This window comes from Narcine bancroftii, chromosome 1, assembly GCF_036971445.1.
Source record: "Narcine bancroftii isolate sNarBan1 chromosome 1, sNarBan1.hap1, whole genome shotgun sequence".
NCBI classification, from domain to species: Eukaryota; Metazoa; Chordata; class Chondrichthyes; order Torpediniformes; family Narcinidae; genus Narcine; species Narcine bancroftii.
This window is the reverse complement of record NC_091469.1, coordinates 286,022,129-286,040,708: the sequence shown is the minus strand read 5'-3', so window position 1 is coordinate 286,040,708 and position 18,580 is coordinate 286,022,129. Positions and strand designations below refer to the sequence as shown.

The 18,580-nt window shown below is 41.1% G+C and overlaps 1 protein-coding gene across 8 annotated transcripts in view; it reads left to right on the top strand.

Moving 5' to 3' along the window:
• Positions 1–18,580, top strand: part of qser1 (glutamine and serine rich 1) — a 127,144-nt gene that overhangs the window by 43,628 nt on the left and 64,936 nt on the right. The window contains exons 2-3 of one of the 8 annotated variants that reach the window (XM_069902486.1): positions 481–570; positions 1,848–1,941. The exons of 6 other annotated variants lie outside the window; for them this stretch is intronic. The gene's annotated coding sequence lies outside the window, so the exon portion shown is untranslated. Of the gene's footprint in view, positions 1–469; positions 571–1,847; positions 1,942–18,580 lie in introns of those variants that run through there. One more of the 8 variants, XM_069902493.1, reaches the window with a different exon arrangement.

Genomic DNA, 18,580 nt, shown 5'->3' with positions numbered 1-18,580 from the left:
AGGATGGACATGGAAAAAGAATGGACCAGATACCATTTGAGGAGTTGATCCCAATCTTTATAACTGCCATTTATCTGAATTGGCAACAACCTAGCAACCTCCTAGATTAATAAATGCATAGTTTTTCCCTTGGTCTATTTTAAAAAGTCCCTAACTTTGGAAGTTTCAGAATCTTAGAAACCTAGAAAATAGAAATGATCATGATTATAGGCAATCCTTTTTCTTGATCCAAATTTCCCCTCTCCTTCCACCTCTCATGCCATAAAAAATCTATCTACTACTTATTATACATATTCAGGGACTCTGTCTCCAGTTTTTCCTTGTTATCTTCTTTAGACTGTCTTTCATGTTGCTCATAGAAATGAGAAATGCAGTTCATTGCTGAAACTATGCCCTGCCTTAGAACTTAAATGAAGGAAAAATTTATATGATGAACTAAAGCAGTTTTGTGTTAATTCAGTACTGAATCATGTTTTCAAGATTAGCGACACGTTTTCCTGCATCTGCAGTGACTGTTTTGAAAATAAGAGCAATTGGAAAAATAAAGGCAGCTGATTTTAATTCCCAAAGGTTTGTAATTTAATACATTCATTAATTGTCTTGCATTGCTCTTCTGAGTTTCTAATGTTAAATTAAGTTTGACTCCCATGGTGACTTATCTCATTGAAATAAAACCTTATAAAGGTACTTTTGCTGACTATTCTATGTAAATATATTTAAAGCTCCATGAAGACTTGAACAGAGAAAAGTTGAAGGACTTTGGAGGAGTATGGGAGAGAATGGTGAAGAGAGAAATGATGAGGGGATGGGCAATTGTCAGCTTGTGTATTTTGTCATTTATTCTGAATGTTAACATTTTGTATATGTTGAGAATCTAAGCCACAACTATTTGCATAAATAGTAGATTGTGAAAATTGGTATATTTTGAATTTAGAAAGAAAACCTCATTTTGTTTCTTGAGGGAAAATCTTCTTGTAAAACACTGGCAGAATTGATTTCAGAGATATTTGTAATAAAGTCCCACCAATTAGATTAATTCCACCAGGACAAGTAGAATTGTTCAAGGGACATCAGCATTAAAATGTTGAAAATACTGGAAATGCTTAGGGTATTTTTTCTCTCTCTTTCTAAAGCTGCTTTTGATTTAATTGCCTTAAGTTGTCATCAAGTCAACCCTTCACTGGTTTTATGATTGATATTGATAGTTTTCTATTTTCTTGTATGGCCTGAATAAATCAAATAGCATGAATTACTGAGAAGCAACCGTTCAAATGTTTATAGGGAAAAGCTACCAGTCATTACTCGGGATGTGAGCGAAGAAGAATTATAAAGTTGGAATGGAGATAATTGAGAAGGATACATCACTAGTGAAATAACTTGAGGTGGGAGTTTGAAGGAGATCTCTGAAGAGATTGTAAAAATGTTTAAAGTGCTTCTACTTGCTCACTTGAGCAAAAACAAAGACAATTTTAGTTTAGACTGTTTGGAAAGAAAAGAACAGTTCTAAGCTGTAGACCTATTTTTACCGTGCTGAGTTGGTGGGGGGGCGGGGGATGGAGGGGAGAGAGAGAAAAACAGTGGATCCAGGATAATAGGGGGTGGAGAAACTGGATTTTTGCAGCCAATACTCTTGGTCCCCTGGAAATTTAACCATACTACCCAAAAATATCCTTTCTTAAGCAGTCTTCGGTATTGTTATTGAGAGCCGCTGGTCATTCTGTTTCAATACCTATATCATCCTCATCCAGTGGACCATGGCTCACTGGTGTGCTGCAGTGTGTTTCCATGTAGGTCTTTAAAAATGTAAATAAAATACTTTAAATTAAATAAAGATGTGTTTCTTACAGACCTGCCTTTGACTTGAAAATATTGATCAGTCATTGCCACTAATGGACCATGACATGTTAAGCCGGAAGCCAGGTTGGCCTTAGACCAAAAAAGGTTGAGAACCACTCAAACTATCTATATCAGCTGAGTACAGTGTTTGGTGATTTATTTGTGTATGTCAATAATGATGTGTGTAAAGACCCTGCATTTGTACATTTAAAGGATCTTCTGTTGTTTAAGGGCACAATGCTGATGGTTTAAAATAAAATCTCAGCTGATTCGAAGATCACATAAACCTTGGATGTTTAATGGCAATTTTTTGGCCATTTTGTTTTTAAGCTAAAGATCCAACTGCAATTTCATAAGCTCCTGCCTCCATCCACCAACCCTTTTTGACATGAACTAAAGTTCATGAATCTGTGTTGAGCAACAGTGAACATTTGAGAAGTATCACCAAAGATTTACTTTTAAAAAAAATCTTGGACATTGAATGCCAAATTACTTTGTCTTTCATGTTGTATTGCTTTGATCCTAGTCTGTCATTACAATGTGTGGAACCTTGCTCACTGCAGATTGATTGCTGAATTTCCCATAAGACTTCATTTTGAGTAAATTTTTGCCTGTAGCATGGTAGATACATCTGGAGCTTATGAAAGATTTTCCGCATTTCTGAATTTCATTGCAATGCTCTGAACTTGTTTGGAATTTCTTTTCATAAATCTTGCATGTTTGAAGATAATTTTATTTTAATTGACAACTCTGTCCTCAAGTGCAATTAAAAGAGATTTACTCTTAAATTTTGAAAGCAAGATAGCTGTAATTTACTGGAGTGTGTGATCTTATAGCAAATGCCATTGGATGACGTATGTAATATGCACCACAGTGGTCTCCATCCTACAATAAGGATATTGGGCACTGATGAAGTTATGAAAGTGGTTTGCACAAATAAAATAACAATGGGAAATTTATGCTCATCAGGAAAGTTAAGACAGTTTGAGTTTCTTTTCTGTATATGAATAGTGACCTTTATAGAGGGCTTTAAAATTATACAAGTGTTTGAAAGAAAAAATTGGCTGGGAGAGCAGTGTTGATTGGTTAGGAATGAGATGAAAGCTAGAGGAAATGTATCTAAATCTGTCATTGAGAAATCCAGTCTAGATCTCTGGACAATTACTTAATTCACAATGGAAAGTATGATACAGACTATACAAGTAATAGTAGATATTATTCAAGGTGAAATTGGAAAAGCACAAGGGTGTGAATAGAATAAAAAGGTATGTTGATGGGGTTAGATGAAGTAATGTGGAAGGAGGCTTGTATGGTGAAAATACTGACATACTCCATATATTATAAAATATATGTAATTTATATAACTCTGCAAACAAAAGAACCAGAAAACTGTTGAAATTGGAAATAAAATGATACTCGTGAAAATCAATCTGGAAAAATTACTTTTCATAATGACTAGATACACTCAGTGATTTAAAACAAAGTTTCTCATCTGGTTTTTGCCAGGCTCCTCCGTGACCTTCAATTGCTTTGTATACTTGGCTATTTTGATTCATTTTCCATCCAACCACTACATTTCTTTAAGTGAAAGCAGAGGCATATTTATTAACTTGTGATTTAGAGGATTTTAAAGCTACCCCCATTTTTTATTGATTTGTTGTATTACCAGGAATACTTTTTGATCATAGCCATTACAAATGTCTTCCAGAAATCTGAGAAGAGATGTGACAAAAATGTTTTTGGCAACCTCTACTATAGGTGAAACATTTGATGGGATGTGGTATTCTGCACCTTATTTGTATTCTTCTTGATCCTGGTAATGTTTGATGGGACTTTATTGGAGATCATCAAACCATATCTTGTCTGTCTGGGAGTATGTCAATAAAGAAGATAGTAGGAACAGTTTTACTTGTATCCTCAAGTCCCAACTTTGTTTTTATTGATTTTCTTTTTTTTTTGGTGTAAAATTAATGTATTTAAATTTTTTAAATTATTATACCATCCTCCACCAGTACCTCTGTTCCTAGAAAACTTACAGCAAGCCCATCATTATTGTGTTGTCTCGCTCTCTCTGTTCATGTGAGTGTATATTATGTTACTGAATTGAAGCTAAAAAAAAACTTATTCCCATATGCCTCTCTCACTTTGCATTTCCACATTTCATGTAAAAATCAGTATGACCATTGTTACAAACTAATAAAAACCTTATTAGTACTAACAAAGGAACAAAATGAAAATTCACCAGACAATGGTAAATTCAAATTAATAATTTTTATTAAACTATTAATAACATAACATTTCTTACTTAGCTCTAAACTTAACTCTAAATTTAACCCCACTATGTGCAAATATAAATGCGTGTGTTAAAATCCAAAACTAATTCAGTTCAAACTGGAGTCTGAAAAGTCAGTTTTAAAGTCCAGGATTAAAACAACTTATTGAATTTGAAGGTCTTTTAAAATTATAGTTCAGAAGCAAATGCCAAGCATTGTTCTTTAAATTGTTGCTAAAAAGTAATAACGAAGTATTTGTTAACATTCAAGTTCTTAGATTTTCACAAACTCACAAATTTTGTTGAGTCATTTTCCTGGAAAAGATTTCTTCTTAATCTCTCACACTAGTGATCTTCAACTCCCTCTTATCTTAAAAATCACAGAGTTTCCTTCCACAATGAGGCTGCAGTCTTTATTTTCAAAAGAAAAGCAATTGGAAAGTGGTCTCCCTTTTGAAATCCACTTTTTTCTGTATTTCCCTTTTATTAGAAGTAATATATAACAGCATCTATTCTGGTTACTGCAATTCAACGCCATCTTTCACAAGGATCCAACTCCTGTGGTCTTGACTTCTGAACTGACTCAAAATGTCTGAATTTGAGATTTCTATATTTCTCAAAATCAAGTTGCATTACATTATCAATGAGATCATTTCATTTCCTGGAAACCATGTAATCATTTACTGGAATCTCTTACAGTTGCCAGCTCCAGTTTCATGGAAGCCATGTGACTTTCATAACTCTGACTTGCAGATGTCACGACTCTGAAAGATGACCTCACTTCTGAATGAATTGTATGGGTGTGTGTAACCCAGTTCCAAACCCACAACATTACTTAAGACATATAGGAAATATAGTTTAACATTAACTTAAATATTAATAACACAGATCCATTACACCATGAAATCTAACTTTGCACAGGATTTGAAAGTTGTATTTTTTTTTTAACTCCAGTATTTTTAAGTACATCAGTAAATTCAGCACTTCTATGTACAATGATGCCATGTATCCAGATTTGAGGCTTACATCTGTTTAAAAGGTGCTACTGGATGCAGACATTGTTGTTTTTCAACAAATTTTGGATGTCATTAATTCTCATTTGTACTAGTAATTGTAACGGACTCCCCATTACACCAAGTGTCAGAATTTGGGAACATTTGCTTTAAATCTCTGGAGTTATTAAAAGTCTAAATTCCCATATTTGCAATGACATGCATATATCATCAATGACGCGCTAATGTGAATTCATGTGTTGTTGGAAAACTTTGATTTTAATGCTGAATCATCAGTGCATATTATAACAAAAGGATGTCATTGGCAATCAAAGGCGCAAGTGACTGATGTCTCAGAGATGCCGCCCTCTCAATGGATTGGATGTGTAGTTCGATATTCAAATCAGTGTTACAAAGACACAAGACGATGTACACAATATTTACCTGAATAACCTCCACAAGAATCATGAGACAATTTTTCTGATCGATAAATAGATGTGTACGAATATTCACTCTTAATTTATGTTAGTCCAAATTTTATTGTATTTAAGATCAGCCTCAATGGCTGGGATTAAAAATAGTTGGGAATATTATTTGAATATAACATTTTCAGATGAAGAATGGTACTCTACTCCTAGAACTATAGAATGCTACAGCACAGAAAACAGGCCATTTGGCCCCTTCTCGTCTGTGCCAAACATCATCTCCTTAGTCCCACTGACTTGTTCCAATGCCATAACCCTCCAGTCCTCTCACATCCTTGTACCTATCCAATTTACTCTTAAAACACACGATTGAACCTGCATTTTTCACATCAGATGGCAGCTCAATCCACGCTGCTACCCTCTGAGTCAAAAACCTTCCCCTAATGTTCCCACTAAACTGCTCCTCCTTCTTCTTAAAATTATGACTTCTAGTATTAATCTCCCCCAATCGAAGTCGAAAAATCCTATTTGCATACACTCTCTCTTTATCTTTCATAATCTTGTAAACCTCGATGAAATCTCCCCTCTTTCTTCTTTGCTCCAAGGAATAAAGTCCTATCTTGTCCAATCTTTCCCTGTAACTCAACCCCTAGAGACCTAGCAACATCCAAGTAAATCTTCTCTGCACTCTTTCAATCTTATACCCTTCTTGTAGTTAAGCGCCCAGAACTGCAGATTATTATCCAAATTATTTTATCCAAATTTGGTCTTAACAATGCCTTAAACAACTTCAATATAATATCCAAACTCCTATTCTCAATACTTTGATTTATAAAGGCTAAGATACCAAAAGCTTTATTTAAAACCTTGTCCACATGCACACCACCTTCAGGGAAAAATGTATCTGCACTCCTAGATTCCTCTGCTCATTTTCACTCCTTTGCTTGATTAATGATGCTTCATTTTGTGCAAGGCATTGTTTATTACAATTTAAGGTGTTACATAGAAATACATAATGATATGTCTGAACTCACATTATCTCGTTTTTATGCAGATGTTGATCCATTATGTGAAAAGTGTAAAATTTTTGAAGTTTAATTGTTTTGGGAGTACCCCAATTTAGGAAGATTTTGGGAAACCATTTTCCAAACTTTATCCATGATTTTTAAGATTAAAATAGAACTATGGCCATTAATTGCCTTGTTTGTTTTTTCTCGTGAACCAGATATACCTCTGTCTGCATCCCAGGAGAAAGTTTTTAGCTTTTATCATGTTGATAGCCAGATGAGCAATTTCAATGAAATGGAAAGCTGACTCTTCATCAACTCATGCACAGTGGTTACATGATGCAATGTTCTATTCAAGCTTAAATAGGACATTACAAATTAGATACAATGTTAAAGATAGAAAGTTTCAATTTGAAAAGATGTGGTGGCCATTCATGGAATAATATGATTGGAAGATTTGGATGCTCCGGTGATTCTCTGTCTCGAGTCTGAAGATATTTGATCTATATCATAACATCCTTTTCTACAAAGTAACTTTGATTAGAGGGAGGGGAGAAAGAAAATTAAAAAAGAATAAACTAAAAATTAATATTAATCTGACATCTTATTTTAGAAAATGTTGTGAAGAAAATTAGTGTGAAACTGTGTACAGAATAATGGTATAAGAATCAAAAAAACTCATCAAGCACAGAAAATCTTGACTTTTGTTGCAGTTGTAGTGGCAGCTCCACTGCTGCTGAAAGAACACACACAACCAGACAGGTTGAGCTCAGTGAGCCAACTACTTTATTCCAGGCTGCTGGGCTGCACTTGTACTCCCAGCCCGGACCTGGCTGAGAACCATGCTGGAGGGCGCTGACATCACCCGGCCGTCACGTGGTCCCCCAGCGCGGGCTTCTGAGCCCCGTGCTGGGAGGAAGGGAAAACCCCCGGCGACGCCATTATGGCTGGCTGCCCCGCCGTGTGGCTTGCAAGCGGGACTGGTTCGCCTGCCTAGTGGTGAGCCGCCACACAGCCCCCAAACCCCACCCTCCTGAACCTGTGCCAGTGTCGTTTTTCGCCGGACGGCCTCGCTTCTTGGGTTGGGCTATGACTACGGCTTGCTCGGATCGAGGTGCACTGGCTTCTGCATGTCCACAAAAACAGCTCCCACTTACTGCCAATGTCCAGCGTAGAGCTGTGAACGTAGACCCTGCCCAGCCCCTCGTACGGTCGCTGCAGAGGTGCTGCGGTCGGGCCTTGCCAAACTAAAACTTACTCCGTGGAGAGCAGTTCACCGGGAACATGAGACGGCAGGTGCGATGCCTGGGCGGCGGTGTGGGTTCGAACGAGTCCAAGCGCGCCCTGAGGTGAGGTCATGCAGCGACCGCTGGAGATTGTGAGGTGCATTGATGAACTCACCAGGTAGTGCCAGCGGTGCACCACAGACCAGCTCAGCTGATGACGCCTGCAGATCTTCCTTAGGAGTGGAGCGGATGCCCAGGAGCACCCAAGGCAGTTCGCCCACCCAGTCAGGACCAGTGATGCGGGCCATGAGTGCCAACTTAAGGTGGCAGTGCAGACATTCGAACAGTCCATTGGCCACACCACGGTAGGCCGTGGTGTGGTGTAGCTGGATCCCCAACCTGTTGGCGAGCTATGCCCAGAGCGCAAATGTGATTTGGGCACCCCGATCGCTGGTGAGGTGACCCAGGACACCGAACCAGGCGACCCAACCATATAACAGTGCTTGGGAGCAGGAGTCGATGGAGGCATCTGGCATCGGGATCACCTCAGGCCAGTGAGTGATGCGGTCCACCATCGTAAACAGGTAATGGTTGCCCCGGGAAATGGGTAAGGGCCTGATGATGTCCACGTGAATGTAGCTGAACCGTTCCCAGACGTGCTCAAACTCCTGTACAGGCGCCCTGGTGTGCCTGTACACTTTGGACGTCTGGCAATGGGTGCATGTTCTGCCCCAGTCCGCGATCTGCTTCCACAGCCCATGCCATACAAACTGTTCTGCCACCATCCAGACCGTGGACCTGATGGACGGATGTGAAAGGTCGTCGATGTGACAGAAGAACTGCCTGCGCTACTGCTGGGGAACCTCTGGTCGCGGGGTGCCCATGGAGATATCGCTCAGGATGGTGCCTTCGCCGCTTGGAGTTGGGAGTTTTCGGAACCGCAGGCTCATGATGGCAGTCTTGAAGATCCTTGTCTCCTCATCAGACTTCTGGTACCGGGCGAGCTGGTCGAATTCGAGGCATGCCGTCAGTGTGCAGATGGCCGGTCGCGAGAATGCATCGGCAAACACATTGTCCTTCCCCGCCTTGTGCCTAATGTCAGTTGTAAATTCTGACTCAAAGGAAAGGTGACGCTGCTGGTAGGCCAACCAGGGATCCTTTGCCATCGCAAGCACCTGGGTGAGGGGGTTTGTGGTCGGTGAAGATGGTAAAAGCCCTCCCCTCCAAAAAATAGTGGAAATGCCGCACCACCAGGTACATGCCCAGTAACTTGCGGTTGAAAGCACTATACTTGCGTTCCGGCGGGTGGAGCAGGTGGCTGAAGAATGCCAACTGCTTCCAATGTCCATTCACCTGCTGCTTCAGGACGACACCGATGGCTGTGGCAGAGGCATCGACAGAGAGTGCCATATGTAGGTCGGTGTGCGGGTGGGCGAGCATGGTGGCCTTTGCGAGGGCATCCTTGCTAGCCTCGAATGTGGTGCAGGCTTCTGGGTTCCAAGCGAGCGTTTTGTACTTGGCTGCTATGAGGGTGAATAGCGGCTGCTATGAGGGTGAATAGCGGCTGCTATGAGGGTGAATAGCGGCTGCTATGAGGGTGAATAGCGGCTGCTATGAGGGTGAATAGCGGCTGCTATGAGGGTGAATAGCTCCCGGGATGAAGTGGTTGTAAAATTTGACCATACCTGCGAACTCATGCAGCCCCTCAACTCCCTGATAGTGGCGACCTTCGCAGGAGTGGGCATGGCTCCTTCAGCCGTAATGGTATGGCCCAGGAACTACATGGACTCTTTTCCGAACTGGCACTTGGCCGGGTTGATGGTAAGGCCCGAAATCGGTCAGCCGGGAGAAAAGGGCAAGTAGGTGGGCCTTGTGTTGTGTCTGGTCCTTGCTGGCGACGAGGATGTCATCCAAATAAATAATGAAATCCAAGTCCCTGCCCACAGAGTCCATGAGGCGCTGGAAGGTCTGAGCGGCGTTCTTGAGCCCGAACGGCATGCGCAGGAATTCAAATAAGCCAAAGGGGGTGATGATGGCCGTCTTGGGTATATCCTCAGGCTGCACCGGGATGTGGTGATATCTGCGCACCAGGTCAACCTTGGAGAAAACCCTCGCACCGTGCAGATTGGCTGTAAAGTCTTGGATGTGAGGGATGGGGTAACGGTCAGGAACTGTTGCCTTGTTGAGCCGTCGATAGTCTTCGCAGGGATGCCAGCCGCCGGAGGCTTTTGGGACCTGGTGGAGCAGCGAGGCCCATGGGCTGTTGGATCGCCAGATGATCCCTAGTTCTAACAGGTGCAAAAACTCATCCTTCGCCACCTGGAGTTTGTCAGGCGGGAACCGGCGTTCCTTGGCGTGAACCGGTGGGCCCTGGGTGGGGATGTGGGGGAACACCCCGTGGCGCGGCGAGGCAGCGGAGAACTGTGGCTTGAGGAGTGTCAGGAACTCGTCCAGGATTCGCTGGAACTCGTCTGTGGGCGTGCTGATCGTCGCCATCTGCGGTTGCTCCGAGCGGGAGGTGTCGAGGCAAACAGCCTGGAAGGTACGGGCGTCCACCAGGCGCCTACCTCGAATATCCACCAGAAGCCCATGTGCAAGGAGGAAGTCTGCATCCAGGATGGTAATCGGGAGGGACGAGACGGTGAACCTCCATGCGAAATTTAATTGGCCGATCTGGAAGTGGACTCTCTTGTCTCCATACATCTGGATTACTATTGCGTTGGCCGCACAGACGGGAGGTCCACGAGGTCGGTTCCTGGACTCGACGGCCGTGGCTGGGATGACACTTTTCTGGGCTCCAGTGTCAATGAGGAGCCGACCTGGTCGTTTCCCTGGAACGAGCAGGGCTGACGACACTTCCCCAGTGCTGGTGGTAGAAGCAGAGGCTTGTAGCGGATGCTGTGGCCTCGGTTATGCTCTTGGGGGCCCCTGCAGGGGCCGGATGCTCTACCGCAGCACTAGGGGCGGGCTTGGTGTGGTCGTGCTCGTGCCTTGTGACCTGCTGGACCATTGAACCCTCCGGGAATCGTGCGAGCCATAGCTCTTGGGCCTTCTGGGCAACCTTCATCAGGTCGGTGAAGCTCTCCTGGACCAGCAGCAGCTGGATGTCCCCGGGCATATGGTTGAGGAAAATGAGCTCGAAGAGTGGGCAGTTGGTGTGCTCACCCATGAGCGCCAGCGTCTCGTCCATCAGCTCCATCGGAGACCTGTCCCCCAGGGCGTCAAGGTTCAGCATCCGAGCCGCATGCTGGTGTCTGGATAGTCCGAGGGATCTGATAAGCAGTCGCTTGATGATCTCGTTTGTGTCTTCAGCGGGTGAGTGCTGAACGAGTTGCAGCACGCGTCTGGCGGTGGCCTGCAGCGACCACATGGTAGAATTTGGTCGTGTCGGACGAAATCTGGCGAAGGTGAAACTGAGCCTCCTCGTGTCCGAACCAGGTCTCCGGTTCAGGCAGAATTCAGGCAGTTTCACGGCTATAGCGCTGATTCCAGGCTCGTTCATGATAGGTTCAAAGACGTTTCAACTAGTCTGGGTCACCAATTGTAGCGGCAGCTCCACTGCTCCTGCAATAACACACACAACCAGACGGGTTGAGCTCAGTGAGCAAACTAGTTTATTGCAGGCTGCTGGGCTGCACTTATACTTCCAGCCTGGACCTGGCTGAGAACCACGCTGGAGGGCGCTGACGTCATCTGGGCGTCACGTGGTCCCCCAGTGTGGGCTTCTGAGCCCTGTGCTGGGAGGAAGGGAAAATACCCAACAACGCCATTATGGTCGGCTTCCCCACCACGTGGCTTACAAGCAGGGCCAGTTTGCCTGCTGAGTGGTGAGCCGCCACACTGAGGTGCTCAGTGAATTTGTAATATTGGAACTTAATTTTCATTGTATTATGATAAACCATTATTTCTGATTTTGCCACAGCACATTTAAGGGAGGCCACCAACTGAAATCATACAATATTTCTTGTTTTTCATGTCTTCAATAGGAGAGAAGAACAGAAGTAATCTACCAAACTTGACTGCTTCACAAATAAAAAGGGGCCCCTAAACTTGAGAATCCTAAGAGGAACATAGCCAAAAAAGAAGTTGAGAATGGCTGGTCTCGGTGATCTAATGCAGAGCAGTGGGATGATCAACTGATAAAAATGTCTTCTATATAGTGATCTGATTAGTGGTGCACAGTTACTGCGACACTATTGCAGTGCCAGTGACCTGGGTTCGAGTCTGTGTGGCTTTCCTCTGGGTGCTCCAGTTTCTTCCATCCTTCAAAACATACAGGGGTCGTAGGTTAATTGGAGTATTTGGCCAGCACAGGCTTTAGGGCTCGAAGGGCTATTACTGTGCTGTATGTCTAAATTTTAAAAATTAAATTGATCCTACTTTTTATTCAAGAAATTTACATCTTCACCAGTCTAGAATTTTTTGTATAGTATTTGAATGAATTAATTGCATAAATTTAAGTTATTAAGTTTTCTTCTTTCAGTTTGTTTTTGCTCCAGTGAGGGAGTTCACTGTTGGTGTATAATTGCATCACACAAGTTGTCTTTCTCCTATCCCTTCACCCCCCCCAACCCCAACTCCATGATGTGTCCAAGCAATACTGTCTGTTACCTGACACAATGCAAAAAAATCCAATTCAACCACATTGTCTGATCGCCATGTGAAATTTTTGCATGCATCAGTGTCCCATCATTGAGGAGAACTTGATATTTCCTGTGCATGTTCCTTATTTATGATAACCCAAGTTGCAAAGATCAAATGGAACACCATTACAAATTTTTATTAAGGTCACTCAGATTAGCTCAGAGGCACTCCAGGATGACATATATTTTGTAGAAACGAGTTATGCTTAGAATCAGATGAAGACTTGTGCGTATGATCATCCATTTTAAGGATTTTTTTTTACCAAGGTCCATTATATAATTAATGATATTATCTTATGTGAGCTTCAGGAGAATTTTATCATGGATGTTTGACTACCTCTTGACTGTAACTACCCATTTGACAAGGAATATTAATTTTAATAATTTGATGAAATGCTTGCATTTGTGCCCTTTGTCCTTGTTAAATTTAAGCACCAAATTTATCTAATTCCGAGTCTTATTTACACCAACTAATATTCTAAACAATGGAAGAGCCATGATGTTGAGATCGACATATGTTTGCACTTAGATAATTGAGTTTCAAATCCTTTTTGTTTTCGTGAGGTCTAAATGGAAGCCAGGTGGTTTGTTGGAGAAGTTGTTACCTCTGGTTACACCTGAGCAAGTTCTGGCAGCCAAATATCTTTGTGGCAATTTGACATGAAAAGATGTGAAATGCATGAATCATTTTAATTTTGTTAGCAGTAGCTGATTACTTAAAAGATTCCATTTGCAACAATCTTGTGTCATTATTTTAAAAAAAGGTCCAAGTGGTAAGATTTGCAATCACCTTCCTGACAGGAGCAGGTTAAGATTGAATAGAAGCATGCTGGGCAACTTGTACAATTATTCCATTGATTAGGGATGATTTATTAAACTCAAATTGTGCATTTCCTCTGGTAAAACTGCTGAGTTTCTATATGTTGCTATGGTTTTTAACAGGAGAAACAAATCAAAGTAGTTTTGGTGGTGGAAAAAATTAGGAGACAACATTGGTGATGAATAACAAGTGACTACTTGCCTGATACAAGAATTTTTAAAAGTTCTGAGATACTTTTTTAAAGAAAGCTTCAAATGCTAGCAAATTATCTTTTTCCAAATGTGGCTGTTTCAGATGGACATTTTGGATGTCATTTTGCCAACTTTTTTTTCTTTTAAACTGCATTACTGCTGTCTAAACATAATAATTTTGCATGTGTTGTGCACCATCTGCAAACTGAATTAAACATTTAGTATAGACCATGAATTATTTGATCCAGCGTGGGTAGCATCAAGGTTTGTTCACATTCTTATTCACTGTTGGTTCTCTTACATCTTTGCTAGGTGTTTTTTGGAATAATTAAATTGTGAAGCATAAGGAATTGGCCTTTTGGTCTATCAGCTTTTTCAAAGAATTAATCAGTTTGTCCAACACTGACTGCACAACCAGAGAGTTTTTTGCTGCTTACTGCTGGCATGCTTTTATTCAATCTTATCCTGCTCCAAATTCCAAATCTTACAATTGCATAAAAATGTTTTGCTTGTGTCGTGTCCCTTGTTCTTTTGCTCCTTCAAATTTATGCCTGTTTAATTCATGTTCTTTCAATTACTGGAAACAATTTCTTATATTTACTCTAAAAAGTAGAGACTACCCTAAACTCTCAATTCAGCATCTTCAAATTTCCTCTTTTCTGTCTTTAAGGAAAAACAGCCTTTTATTTTCTGAAGTCAGTCATGATCACTTTTTATGGCAAAGGACTGCATATGTGATTCAACAACATGTTCTGAAGCAATTTCTTGTGTCTCTATGCCAGTGGTTTTCAAATGTTTTCTTTCCACTCACATACCACCTCAAGCCATCTCTGTGCCAAAGCTACCCTGTGATTAGTATGGGATGTCTTGAGGTGGTATCTGAGTGGAAAGAAAACATTTGAAAATCACTGTTTTAATTGTACCTAATTAACTCCAAAGGAAATGGGCCAACAACAATTTTTCTCAAGCAAAATATTTCAGTAACATTTGGGTCTAGAGCAGTGGTTCTCAACTCTTCCCCCCCCCCCCACCACTCACAGTGGGAAAAATCCCTTACTAATCACAGAGCACCTATGGCATAGAGATTACTTAAGATGGTATGTGAGTGGAAAGAAAAAGTTTGAAAACTATTGCTCTATGCTGTCTCAAGATCATGCTTGTTCTCTGCCAGAACAGAGAAATTAATATTCATCACATCATTCATAATTCTAAAGCATTCCACTCTTCTTGAATTTCTAGTTTCCAAGGAAATAGTTTCATAAATTCCATTCTCTCTCAATTTTTTCCTTTCTTAACCATATAACCATTTACAGCACAGAAACAGGCCATGTCGGCCCTTCAAGTCCGTACCGGTTCTCTTGAACAACTCCACTAGCTCCTCTGCAAACTTCTGAGGAAGTAGAGGTTTTCTTCATGATGCCATTGGTGTGTTGGTTCCAGGAAAGATCTTCCGAGATAGTGACTCCCAAGAACCTACATTTGCTCATACTCTATTGATGACAATAAAACAATCAAGTCATTAAGGAAAAGTTCAAGGAAGCCAATCCAAAGAAAATAATTACAATTATAGCAATCCACATTCCATACTGGAAGCAGGTTTGATGCTGGAACAAGTCTTAGAGGAGGGCATTTGGGTAACTGGGTGGGGCATATTCTGACAGTCGTAAACTCGCTCAGCAGAGGGAAGGAGGGTTTCCTGGTGGCGGCCTACCTGGCCGAGTGGGAAACAGTCCGACAGTCGTAAACTCACTCAGCAGTGGGGGTTGGGGTGGATGTGCTGTTGATGCAAACCTCCTCCGTCCCTCTGACGTAGCAGCCGAAAACTTTGCTTTTATTGTTGCACGCTAGTGACGCGGATGGGGCGGGTCTGACGGCGAGCAATGGCCGCGAGCATATGGGGCACAGCACCTCACAAAGGGGGGGCCACGCCACATTAGCATATGGGCATAGCACCCCATAAGGATTCTTGAATCACTATTTCATTAAACACAAGCATTCTTCACGAATGGAGAGAATAAGATAATGTTTATTGTCATATACAAATACAATGTATATATGCACCAAACTTTTTCAGCCAAACAGTATTTTGTAAACAAAAACAATTTCAAAGGTACACATTGTTATCACACAGAAAGAGGTGATAAATATAAAACATAGTGCAAGAAAAAAACAGATCTTTTGCGGTTGTGGAGTAGTTAATGACCTGCCCATGGAATGTTATTGACTAAGATTAAATCTTGTTGCCCTGGCAGAGTATGTTGATGTTGGGTTGCCTATATTGCCGATGAAGAATGACTGGCATAATTCCCTTCCAATTCTTTGAGCAGTTGATTGTTTTCCAAATCTTTAAAGCAGAAAGAATTGAAATTAATACTTCTAGGTTTGAGATCTTGGTTTTTGCAGACTGCTGAACTTTCCATTGACTCACAAGAAATTATAGTCATAAAGTCATACAGTGTAGATCCAGCCCTTCAGCCCAAATTTCCTGTGCTGTTTAAAATGTCCTACCCACACTAGACCCACCTACCTGCATTTGGTCCATATCCTTATAAGCCCATCCTATCCATCTATCTCTGTATTTTTTGAATATAATAATTGCAATAGTACCTGCCTCAACCACCTCCGGTAGCCAATTTCACACACACTGATTTTTTTTTTAAGTTACCCACTAGGATCCTGTTTAAATCTCTATTCCCCCTCTTCTCCATAAATCTATTTCCTCGACTTACTAATTCCCCTATTTTAGGCAAAAGTAGGAATTCACCCTATCAATTCCTCTCAAGATTTTGAACCACCACTGTGATCACCCCTCATCCTCCTGAATAAAGTGCTAGCCCACTCAATCTCTCCCTCTAGCTCAGGCCCATGAGTCCTTGAAAATTTTCTTTGCACCCTTCCAGCTCAATATCTTTTCTATCGTAGGTGATCAAAACTGAACACAATACTCCAAATGGGGCCTCTCCAATTTCTTATATAACTGCAACATGACCTCTCAACTTCTTTATTCAATACTCAGACTGATGATGGTCAATATGCCAAAATTCCTTTTTGACCATACAATCAACCTGTGACTCTACATTCAAGGTTTTTCTCGATTCCTCTGTTCAACAATACTCCCCATATCCCTAATATTCACTGTGTGGGTCCTACCCATGTTAGACTTCCCAAAATGCAACACCTGACATTTCTCTATTAAATTCATCAACCTCTATCCACTTCTGCTGCAATCTTTGGCAACCATCCTCACTAACTACAATACCAGATAGTTTAGTGTCATCTGCAAACCTTGCTACTTGTGCCATGTACATTTTCATCTAAATCATTTACGGTTTTTACACAGCCGCTGCATAATGGGAAATTTTTGCAAAATTCCTGCAACGCAGATTGTGTAAAAATTTGGTACAGAAATGAATGACTCGTTTTTGATCCAAAATTTTTCCTATGGCAGCCCTCGACAATTTTGCAGACTGCAGCAATAGACTGTAAAGTATACAATGTACATGATGATGCGCGATCTCTCGTGAGATTGCAACATAGGAGATTTAAATGTAAAGCAAGATGACATTTACTTACCAGCAGCAGTCAACCACAATGTTGAATCAATGGAGTGATGCTGGCATTATTACGATTTATGGATCTAGAGACATTTTGCTCTTCTGCCTTGGGGCTTTTTCAGACACAGGTGAATGATGTCACTGACGACGTCAATTCAGTGACGCCATGCGTCGCATGTACGTCATACATCACGGGTAACATAGACTCATGTTCAGCCTAGGTAAATACTGCACCTACGGTACTTTGTCTAAACATTATTAGTACACAGGTTGTTCCATGTGAATGGCCACTCCAAAGGTAAGTGTTAAAATTGACTGTGAAAAAATTACGTTCTTTATGTGTAAAAACCATAATTGAGATGACAAATAGTAGTGGTCCCCTATCTGAAAAACAACCTTCCACTATTACCCTCTGGTTTCAACCATGAAGCCAATTTTCTATCATTCAAAACAAAATGCCTTTTTAAAATCAAAGTATGTTTTCATGCAAACAAAAGGTTATGAAAGCTCTCTTTTATAACATTGTAATACACTGATGTTGATTTAAGTGCTCACTTCAAAGTTCACTTCACTTTTTTTGTCACTTTGTAATGACCCGACTTATTTGTTACAGATTCTCAGGTTCAATGTTCTCGAATCTATTTGTGTACTATTGTGAATATCTTGTGTGTATTCTAATTTCATACCTAGTTGAGTATATGCCACTCAATCTTGGATATTAGTGGAATTAAAAAGCCATGGAAACAAAAAGTTTTGCATTAGAGCTATCTTCTATAATATACCGTATGTTGAGAGAAATGTGTTTGACAATCATTACATTTTAACACTTTAATTGATAAGCTGTGTTTTGCTTCCATCTTATTTGTAGGTGTTAATGTTGTCTATTTGGTTTTTGAACTGCTTTGCGATTGGCTATAAAAAATATTATTATTTTACTAATCTCTCTACAATCCAGTAGCTATGCTTGTTAATTATCTTTTGCCAACTTTTAAACTCAAGCTAGAAAATTATATGTACTCCTCTGTCCCAGGCTATTGATGGATTTTTATCACTGTACCATTGAGAGCATACTTATCTATGGCATCTCAGTGTGGTATGGCATTTTTCTCCCATTGGACCATAAAGCACCAGGGGGCAGTGAAAACTTCCCAGAGGATCATTGGCATCCCAATGCCCATCAACTAAGAACATCTATCAGGAACGCTGTCTGGGCAGGACAAACTGCATCATCAAGGATGCATCACACCCTAACTTTGGACTTTTTACTCTACTTTCATCCACTCGGCACTACAGGAGCTTCTTTCCAGAGATTGTGACCCTTCTGAACATTAAATCACAGTGCTGAGTGGTACTGCACTCGCATTGTACTGTCAGTAATTTTATAATTGTTTGCTTGCTGAATGCGCTTATTTTTATTTGCACATAGCACTATTTTTTAACTTCTGTTTGGATGCTAATTGTATTTCATTGGCTTTGTATTTTACTTGGCACAATGTCAATAAAGTTGAACCTAATCACACCAGCCTATTAATTTAACAATCAACTTGTCTTTGGGAAGTGGGAGAAAACAAGTCTTGGGGGAAACCCATGTGCTCAAAGAAAACGTGCAAACTC